The sequence below is a fragment of the Oncorhynchus kisutch genome, unplaced genomic scaffold (assembly GCF_002021735.2).
Source record: "Oncorhynchus kisutch isolate 150728-3 unplaced genomic scaffold, Okis_V2 scaffold1171, whole genome shotgun sequence".
NCBI classification, from domain to species: Eukaryota; Metazoa; Chordata; class Actinopteri; order Salmoniformes; family Salmonidae; genus Oncorhynchus; species Oncorhynchus kisutch.
In genome coordinates this window covers 61,987-70,956 of record NW_022263116.1, presented here as the reverse complement: position 1 = coordinate 70,956, position 8,970 = coordinate 61,987, and the positions used below count along the sequence as shown (strand labels likewise).

The 8,970-nt window shown below is 38.4% G+C and overlaps 2 non-coding genes across 2 annotated transcripts; both read left to right on the top strand.

The window, feature by feature from the left end:
• Positions 1 to 6,537: 6,537 nt before the first annotated feature.
• On the top strand, positions 6,538 to 6,609 carry trnac-gca (transfer RNA cysteine (anticodon GCA)). The gene has a single exon. It is a non-coding gene; the product is annotated as a tRNA-Cys (tRNA).
• Positions 6,610 to 7,031: 422 nt separating this feature from the next.
• On the top strand, positions 7,032 to 7,103 carry trnac-gca (transfer RNA cysteine (anticodon GCA)). Its single transcript has one exon. It is a non-coding gene; the product is annotated as a tRNA-Cys (tRNA).
• The last annotated feature ends 1,867 nt before the right edge of the window (positions 7,104 to 8,970 follow it).

Genomic DNA, 8,970 nt, shown 5'->3' with positions numbered 1-8,970 from the left:
ATCAAATACTTTATGGGTATGTTTTCAGAGAGAGAGTGTTCTTGATGAGCTTCTGTTGATATCCAGCTGTAATGTCCCTTATTAGACAATTTTTCCGCCTTTAGACCGTTTCTAGCAGAGGGGGTATAGCTCAGTGGTAGAGCATTTGACTGCAGATCAAGAGGTCCCAGGTTCAAATCCTGATGCCCCCTTTAAATCAAGATTTTTCAAAGAGTTGTTTGAGGGTAGAGGACTTTTTTCCCAATATGTTACTCAGGGAAAATTGTCCCTTATTAGACAATTTCTCACGTTCAAATCCTGGCACCCCCTTGAAATCAAGTACTTTCTAAATGTATCTTGAGAGAGGGAGTACTCCTTTTTTGGTTATGTTACTCAGTCTAAAATGTCCCTCATTCAATGTTTTTTTCTCTGTCAGACAGTTCCTAACAGAGGTGGAAGTGCAATAGACTTCAGATCTATAGGTCTCAGTTTGTAATATTTTTGTCATCTTGAAATCAAATACTTTATGGGTATGTTTTCAGAGAGAGAGTGTTCTTGATGAGCTTCTGTTGATATCCAGCTGTAATGTCCCTTATTAGACAATTTTTCCGCCTTTAGACAGTTTCTAGCAGAGGGGGTATAGCTCAGTGGTAGAGCATTTGACTGCAGATCAAGAGGTCCCAGGTTCAAATCCTGATGCCCCCTTTAAATCAAGATTTTTCAAAGAGTTGTTTGAGGGTAGAGGACTTTTTTTCCCAATATGTTACTCAGGGAAAATTGTCCCTTATTAGACAATTTCTCACGTTCAAATCCTGGCACCCCCTTGAAATCAAGTACTTTCTAAATGTATCTTGAGAGAGGGAGTACTCCTTTTTTGGTTATGTTACTCAGTCTAAAATGTCCCTCATTCAATGTTTTTTTCTCTGTCAGACAGTTCCTAACAGAGGTGGAAGTGCAATAGACTTCAGATCTATAGGTCTCAGTTTGTAATATTTTTGTCATCTTGAAATCAAATACTTTATGGGTATGTTTTCAGAGAGAGAGTGTTCTTGATGAGCTTCTGTTGATATCCAGCTGTAATGTCCCTTATTAGACAATTTTTCCGCCTTTAGACAGTTTCTAGCAGAGGGGGTATAGCTCAGTGGTAGAGCATTTGACTGCAGATCAAGAGGTCCCAGGTTCAAATCCTGATGCCCCCTTTAAATCAAGATTTTTCAAAGAGTTGTTTGAGGGTAGAGGACTTTTTTTCCCAATATGTTACTCAGGGAAAATTGTCCCTTATTAGACAATTTCTCACGTTCAAATCCTGGCACCCCCTTGAAATCAAGTACTTTCTAAATGTATCTTGAGAGAGGGAGTACTCCTTTTTTGGTTATGTTACTCAGTCTAAAATGTCCCTCATTCAATGTTTTTTTCTCTGTCAGACAGTTCCTAACAGAGGTGGAAGTGCAATAGACTTCAGATCTATAGGTCTCAGTTTGTAATATTTTTGTCATCTTGAAATCAAATACTTTATGGGTATGTTTTCAGAGAGAGAGTGTTCTTGATGAGCTTCTGTTGATATCCAGCTGTAATGTCCCTTATTAGACAATTTTTCCGCCTTTAGACCGTTTCTAGCAGAGGGGGTATAGCTCAGTGGTAGAGCATTTGACTGCAGATCAAGAGGTCCCAGGTTCAAATCCTGATGCCCCCTTTAAATCAAGATTTTTCAAAGAGTTGTTTGAGGGTAGAGGACTTTTTTTCCCAATATGTTACTCAGGGAAAATTGTCCCTTATTAGACAATTTCTCACGTTCAAATCCTGGCACCCCCTTGAAATCAAGTACTTTCTAAATGTATCTTGAGAGAGGGAGTACTCCTTTTTTGGTTATGTTACTCAGTCTAAAATGTCCCTCATTCAATGTTTTTTTCTCTGTCAGACAGTTCCTAACAGAGGTGGAAGTGCAATAGACTTCAGATCTATAGGTCTCAGTTTGTAATATTTTTGTCATCTTGAAATCAAATACTTTATGGGTATGTTTTCAGAGAGAGAGTGTTCTTGATGAGCTTCTGTTGATATCCAGCTGTAATGTCCCTTATTAGACAATTTTTCCGCCTTTAGACAGTTTCTAGCAGAGGGGGTATAGCTCAGTGGTAGAGCATTTGACTGCAGATCAAGAGGTCCCAGGTTCAAATCCTGATGCCCCCTTTAAATCAAGATTTTTCAAAGAGTTGTTTGAGGGTAGAGGACTTTTTTTCCCAATATGTTACTCAGGGAAAATTGTCCCTTATTAGACAATTTCTCACGTTCAAATCCTGGCACCCCCTTGAAATCAAGTACTTTCTAAATGTATCTTGAGAGAGGGAGTACTCCTTTTTTGGTTATGTTACTCAGTCTAAAATGTCCCTCATTCAATGTTTTTTTCTCTGTCAGACAGTTCCTAACAGAGGTGGAAGTGCAATAGACTTCAGATCTATAGGTCTCAGTTTGTAATATTTTTGTCATCTTGAAATCAAATACTTTATGGGTATGTTTTCAGAGAGAGAGTGTTCTTGATGAGCTTCTGTTGATATCCAGCTGTAATGTCCCTTATTAGACAATTTTTCCGCCTTTAGACCGTTTCTAGCAGAGGGGGTATAGCTCAGTGGTAGAGCATTTGACTGCAGATCAAGAGGTCCCAGGTTCAAATCCTGATGCCCCCTTTAAATCAAGATTTTTCAAAGAGTTGTTTGAGGGTAGAGGACTTTTTTTCCCAATATGTTACTCAGGGAAAATTGTCCCTTATTAGACAATTTCTCACGTTCAAATCCTGGCACCCCCTTGAAATCAAGTACTTTCTAAATGTATCTTGAGAGAGGGAGTACTCCTTTTTTGGTTATGTTACTCAGTCTAAAATGTCCCTCATTCAATGTTTTTTTCTCTGTCAGACAGTTCCTAACAGAGGTGGAAGTGCAATAGACTTCAGATCTATAGGTCTCAGTTTGTAATATTTTTGTCATCTTGAAATCAAATACTTTATGGGTATGTTTTCAGAGAGAGAGTGTTCTTGATGAGCTTCTGTTGATATCCAGCTGTAATGTCCCTTATTAGACAATTTTTCCGCCTTTAGACAGTTTCTAGCAGAGGGGGTATAGCTCAGTGGTAGAGCATTTGACTGCAGATCAAGAGGTCCCAGGTTCAAATCCTGATGCCCCCTTTAAATCAAGATTTTTCAAAGAGTTGTTTGAGGGTAGAGGACTTTTTTTCCCAATATGTTACTCAGGGAAAATTGTCCCTTATTAGACAATTTCTCACGTTCAAATCCTGGCACCCCCTTGAAATCAAGTACTTTCTAAATGTATCTTGAGAGAGGGAGTACTCCTTTTTTGGTTATGTTACTCAGTCTAAAATGTCCCTCATTCAATGTTTTTTCTCTGTCAGACAGTTCCTAACAGAGGTGGAAGTGCAATAGACTTCAGATCTATAGGTCTCAGATTGTAATATTTTTGTCATCTTGAAATCAAATACTTTATGGGTATGTTTTCAGAGAGAGAGTGTTCTTGATGAGCTTCTGTTGATATCCAGCTGTAATGTCCCTTATTAGACAATTTTTCCGCCTTTAGACAGTTTCTAGCAGAGGGGGTATAGCTCAGTGGTAGAGCATTTGACTGCAGATCAAGAGGTCCCAGGTTCAAATCCTGATGCCCCCTTTAAATCAAGATTTTTCAAAGAGTTGTTTGAGGGTAGAGGACTTTTTTTCCCAATATGTTACTCAGGGAAAATTGTCCCTTATTAGACAATTTCTCACGTTCAAATCCTGGCACCCCCTTGAAATCAAGTACTTTCTAAATGTATCTTGAGAGAGGGAGTACTCCTTTTTTGGTTATGTTACTCAGTCTAAAATGTCCCTCATTCAATGTTTTTTTCTCTGTCAGACAGTTCCTAACAGAGGTGGAAGTGCAATAGACTTCAGATCTATAGGTCTCAGTTTGTAATATTTTTGTCATCTTGAAATCAAATACTTTATGGGTATGTTTTCAGAGAGAGAGTGTTCTTGATGAGCTTCTGTTGATATCCAGCTGTAATGTCCCTTATTAGACAATTTTTCCGCCTTTAGACAGTTTCTAGCAGAGGGGGTATAGCTCAGTGGTAGAGCATTTGACTGCAGATCAAGAGGTCCCAGGTTCAAATCCTGATGCCCCCTTTAAATCAAGATTTTTCAAAGAGTTGTTTGAGGGTAGAGGACTTTTTTTCCCAATATGTTACTCAGGGAAAATTGTCCCTTATTAGACAATTTCTCACGTTCAAATCCTGGCACCCCCTTGAAATCAAGTACTTTCTAAATGTATCTTGAGAGAGGGAGTACTCCTTTTTTGGTTATGTTACTCAGTCTAAAATGTCCCTCATTCAATGTTTTTTTCTCTGTCAGACAGTTCCTAACAGAGGTGGAAGTGCAATAGACTTCAGATCTATAGGTCTCAGTTTGTAATATTTTTGTCATCTTGAAATCAAATACTTTATGGGTATGTTTTCAGAGAGAGAGTGTTCTTGATGAGCTTCTGTTGATATCCAGCTGTAATGTCCCTTATTAGACAATTTTTCCGCCTTTAGACCGTTTCTAGCAGAGGGGGTATAGCTCAGTGGTAGAGCATTTGACTGCAGATCAAGAGGTCCCAGGTTCAAATCCTGATGCCCCCTTTAAATCAAGATTTTTCAAAGAGTTGTTTGAGGGTAGAGGACTTTTTTTCCCAATATGTTACTCAGGGAAAATTGTCCCTTATTAGACAATTTCTCACGTTCAAATCCTGGCACCCCCTTGAAATCAAGTACTTTCTAAATGTATCTTGAGAGAGGGAGTACTCCTTTTTTGGTTATGTTACTCAGTCTAAAATGTCCCTCATTCAATGTTTTTTCTCTGTCAGACAGTTCCTAACAGAGGTGGAAGTGCAATAGACTTCAGATCTATAGTTCTCAGATTGTAATATTTTTGTCATCTTGAAATCAAATACTTTATGGGTATGTTTTCAGAGAGAGAGTGTTCTTGATGAGCTTCTGTTGATATCCAGCTGTAATGTCCCTTATTAGACAATTTTTCCGCCTTTAGACCGTTTCTAGCAGAGGGGGTATAGCTCAGTGGTAGAGCATTTGACTGCAGATCAAGAGGTCCCAGGTTCAAATCCTGATGCCCCCTTTAAATCAAGATTTTTCAAAGAGTTGTTTGAGGGTAGAGGACTTTTTTTCCCAATATGTTACTCAGGGAAAATTGTCCCTTATTAGACAATTTCTCACGTTCAAATCCTGGCACCCCCTTGAAATCAAGTACTTTCTAAATGTATCTTGAGAGAGGGAGTACTCCTTTTTTGGTTATGTTACTCAGTCTAAAATGTCCCTCATTCAATGTTTTTTTCTCTGTCAGACAGTTCCTAACAGAGGTGGAAGTGCAATAGACTTCAGATCTATAGGTCTCAGTTTGTAATATTTTTGTCATCTTGAAATCAAATACTTTATGGGTATGTTTTCAGAGAGAGAGTGTTCTTGATGAGCTTCTGTTGATATCCAGCTGTAATGTCCCTTATTAGACAATTTTTCCGCCTTTAGACAGTTTCTAGCAGAGGGGGTATAGCTCAGTGGTAGAGCATTTGACTGCAGATCAAGAGGTCCCAGGTTCAAATCCTGATGCCCCTTTAAATCAAGATTTTTCAAAGAGTTGTTTGAGGGTAGAGGACTTTTTTTCCCAATATGTTACTCAGGGAAAATTGTCCCTTATTAGACAATTTCTCACGTTCAAATCCTGGCACCCCCTTGAAATCAAGTACTTTCTAAATGTATCTTGAGAGAGGGAGTACTCCTTTTTTGGTTATGTTACTCAGTCTAAAATGTCCCTCATTCAATGTTTTTTTCTCTGTCAGACAGTTCCTAACAGAGGTGGAAGTGCAATAGACTTCAGATCTATAGGTCTCAGTTTGTAATATTTTTGTCATCTTGAAATCAAATACTTTATGGGTATGTTTTCAGAGAGAGAGTGTTCTTGATGAGCTTCTGTTGATATCCAGCTGTAATGTCCCTTATTAGACAATTTTTCCGCCTTTAGACCGTTTCTAGCAGAGGGGGTATAGCTCAGTGGTAGAGCATTTGACTGCAGATCAAGAGGTCCCAGGTTCAAATCCTGATGCCCCCTTTAAATCAAGATTTTTCAAAGAGTTGTTTGAGGGTAGAGGACTTTTTTTCCCAATATGTTACTCAGGGAAAATTGTCCCTTATTAGACAATTTCTCACGTTCAAATCCTGGCACCCCCTTGAAATCAAGTACTTTCTAAATGTATCTTGAGAGAGGGAGTACTCCTTTTTTGGTTATGTTACTCAGTCTAAAATGTCCCTCATTCAATGTTTTTTTCTCTGTCAGACAGTTCCTAACAGAGGTGGAAGTGCAATAGACTTCAGATCTATAGGTCTCAGTTTGTAATATTTTTGTCATCTTGAAATCAAATACTTTATGGGTATGTTTTCAGAGAGAGAGTGTTCTTGATGAGCTTCTGTTGATATCCAGCTGTAATGTCCCTTATTAGACAATTTTTCCACCTTTAGACAGTTTCTAGCAGAGGGGGTATAGCTCAGTGGTAGAGCATTTGACTGCAGATCAAGAGGTCCCAGGTTCAAATCCTGATGCCCCCTTTAAATCAAGATTTTTCAAAGAGTTGTTTGAGGGTAGAGGACTTTTTTTCCCAATATGTTACTCAGGGAAAATTGTCCCTTATTAGACAATTTCTCACGTTCAAATCCTGGCACCCCCTTGAAATCAAGTACTTTCTAAATGTATCTTGAGAGAGGGAGTACTCCTTTTTTGGTTATGTTACTCAGTCTAAAATGTCCCTCATTCAATGTTTTTTTCTCTGTCAGACAGTTCCTAACAGAGGTGGAAGTGCAATAGACTTCAGATCTATAGGTCTCAGTTTGTAATATTTTTGTCATCTTGAAATCAAATACTTTATGGGTATGTTTTCAGAGAGAGAGTGTTCTTGATGAGCTTCTGTTGATATCCAGCTGTAATGTCCCTTATTAGACAATTTTTCCGCCTTTAGACCGTTTCTAGCAGAGGGGGTATAGCTCAGTGGTAGAGCATTTGACTGCAGATCAAGAGGTCCCAGGTTCAAATCCTGATGCCCCCTTTAAATCAAGATTTTTCAAAGAGTTGTTTGAGGGTAGAGGACTTTTTTTCCCAATATGTTACTCAGGGAAAATTGTCCCTTATTAGACAATTTCTCACGTTCAAATCCTGGCACCCCCTTGAAATCAAGTACTTTCTAAATGTATCTTGAGAGAGGGAGTACTCCTTTTTTGGTTATGTTACTCAGTCTAAAATGTCCCTCATTCAATGTTTTTTCTCTGTCAGACAGTTCCTAACAGAGGTGGAAGTGCAATAGACTTCAGATCTATAGTTCTCAGATTGTAATATTTTTGTCATCTTGAAATCAAATACTTTATGGGTATGTTTTCAGAGAGAGAGTGTTCTTTATTAGTTTCTGTTGATATCCAGCTATAATGTCCCTTATTAGACCATTTTTCCACCTTTAGACAGTTTCTAGCAGAGGGGGTATAGCTCAGTGGTAGAGCATTTGACTGCAGATCATGAGGTCCCAGGTTCAAATCCTGATGCCCCCTTTAAATCAAGTTTTTTCAAAGAGTTGTTTGAGGGTAGAGGCCTTTTTTCCCCAATATGTTACTCAGGGAAAATTGTCCCTTATTAGACAATTTCTCACGTTCAAATCCTGGCACCCCCTTGAAATCAAGTACTTTCTAAGTGTATCTTGAGAGAGGGAGTACTCCTTTTTTTGGTTATGTTACTCAGTCTAAAATGTCCCTCATTCAATGTTTTTTTCTCTGTCAGACAGTTCCTAACAGAGGTGGAAGTGCAATAGACTTCAGATCTATAGGTCTCAGATTGTAATATTTTGTCATCTTGAAATCAAGTACTTTCTCAGTGTTTCTTGAGAGAGGGTGTGCTCTGCAAAAATGTCCCTCATTAGATGGTTATTCTCTGTCAGACAGTTCCTAACAGAGGTTGAAGTGCAACAGACTTCAGATCTATAGTTCTCAGATTGTAATATTTTTGTCATCTTGAAATCAAATACTTTATGGGTATGTTTTCAGAGAGAGAGGGTTCTTTATTAGTTTTGTTGATATCCAGCTATAATGCCCCTTATTAGACAATTTTTCCACCTTTAGACAGTTTCTAGCAGAGGGGGTATATCTCAGTGGTATAGCATTTGACTGCAGATCAAGAGGTCCCAGGTTCAAATCCTGATGCCCCCTTGAAATCAAGTACTTTCTAAGTGTATCTTGAGAGAGGGAGTACTCCTTTTTTGGTTATGTTACTCAGTCTAAAATGTCCCTCATTCAATGTTTTTTTCACTGTCAGACAGTTCCTAACAGAGGTGGAAGTGCAATAGACTTCAGATCTATAGGTCTGTTTGTAATATTTTTGTCATCTTGAAATCAAATACTTTATGGGTATGTTTTCAGAGAGAGAGTGTTCTTGATTAGCTTCTGTTGATATCCTGCTGTAATGTCCCTTATTAGACAATTTTTCCGCCTTTAGACAGTTTCTAGCAGAGGGGCTATAGCTCAGTGGTAGAGCATTTGACTGCAGATCATGAGGTCCCAGTTTCAAATCCTGATGACCCCTTTAAATCAAGTTTTTTCAAAGAGTTGTTTGAGGGTAGAGGACTTTTTTTCCCAATATGTTACTCAGGGAAAATTGTCCATTATTAGACAATTTCTCACGTTCAAATCCTGGCACCCCCTTGAAATCAAGTACTTTCTAAGTGTATCTTGAGAGAGGGAGTACTCCTTTTTTGGTTATGTTACTCAGTCTAAAATGTCCCTCATTCAATGTTTTTTTCTCTGTCAGACAGTTCCTAACAGAGGTGGAAGTGCAATATACTTCAGATCTATAGGTCTCAGATTGTAATATTTTTGTCATCTTGAAATCAAGTACTTTCTCAGTGTTTCTTGAGAGAGGGTGTGCTCTGCAAA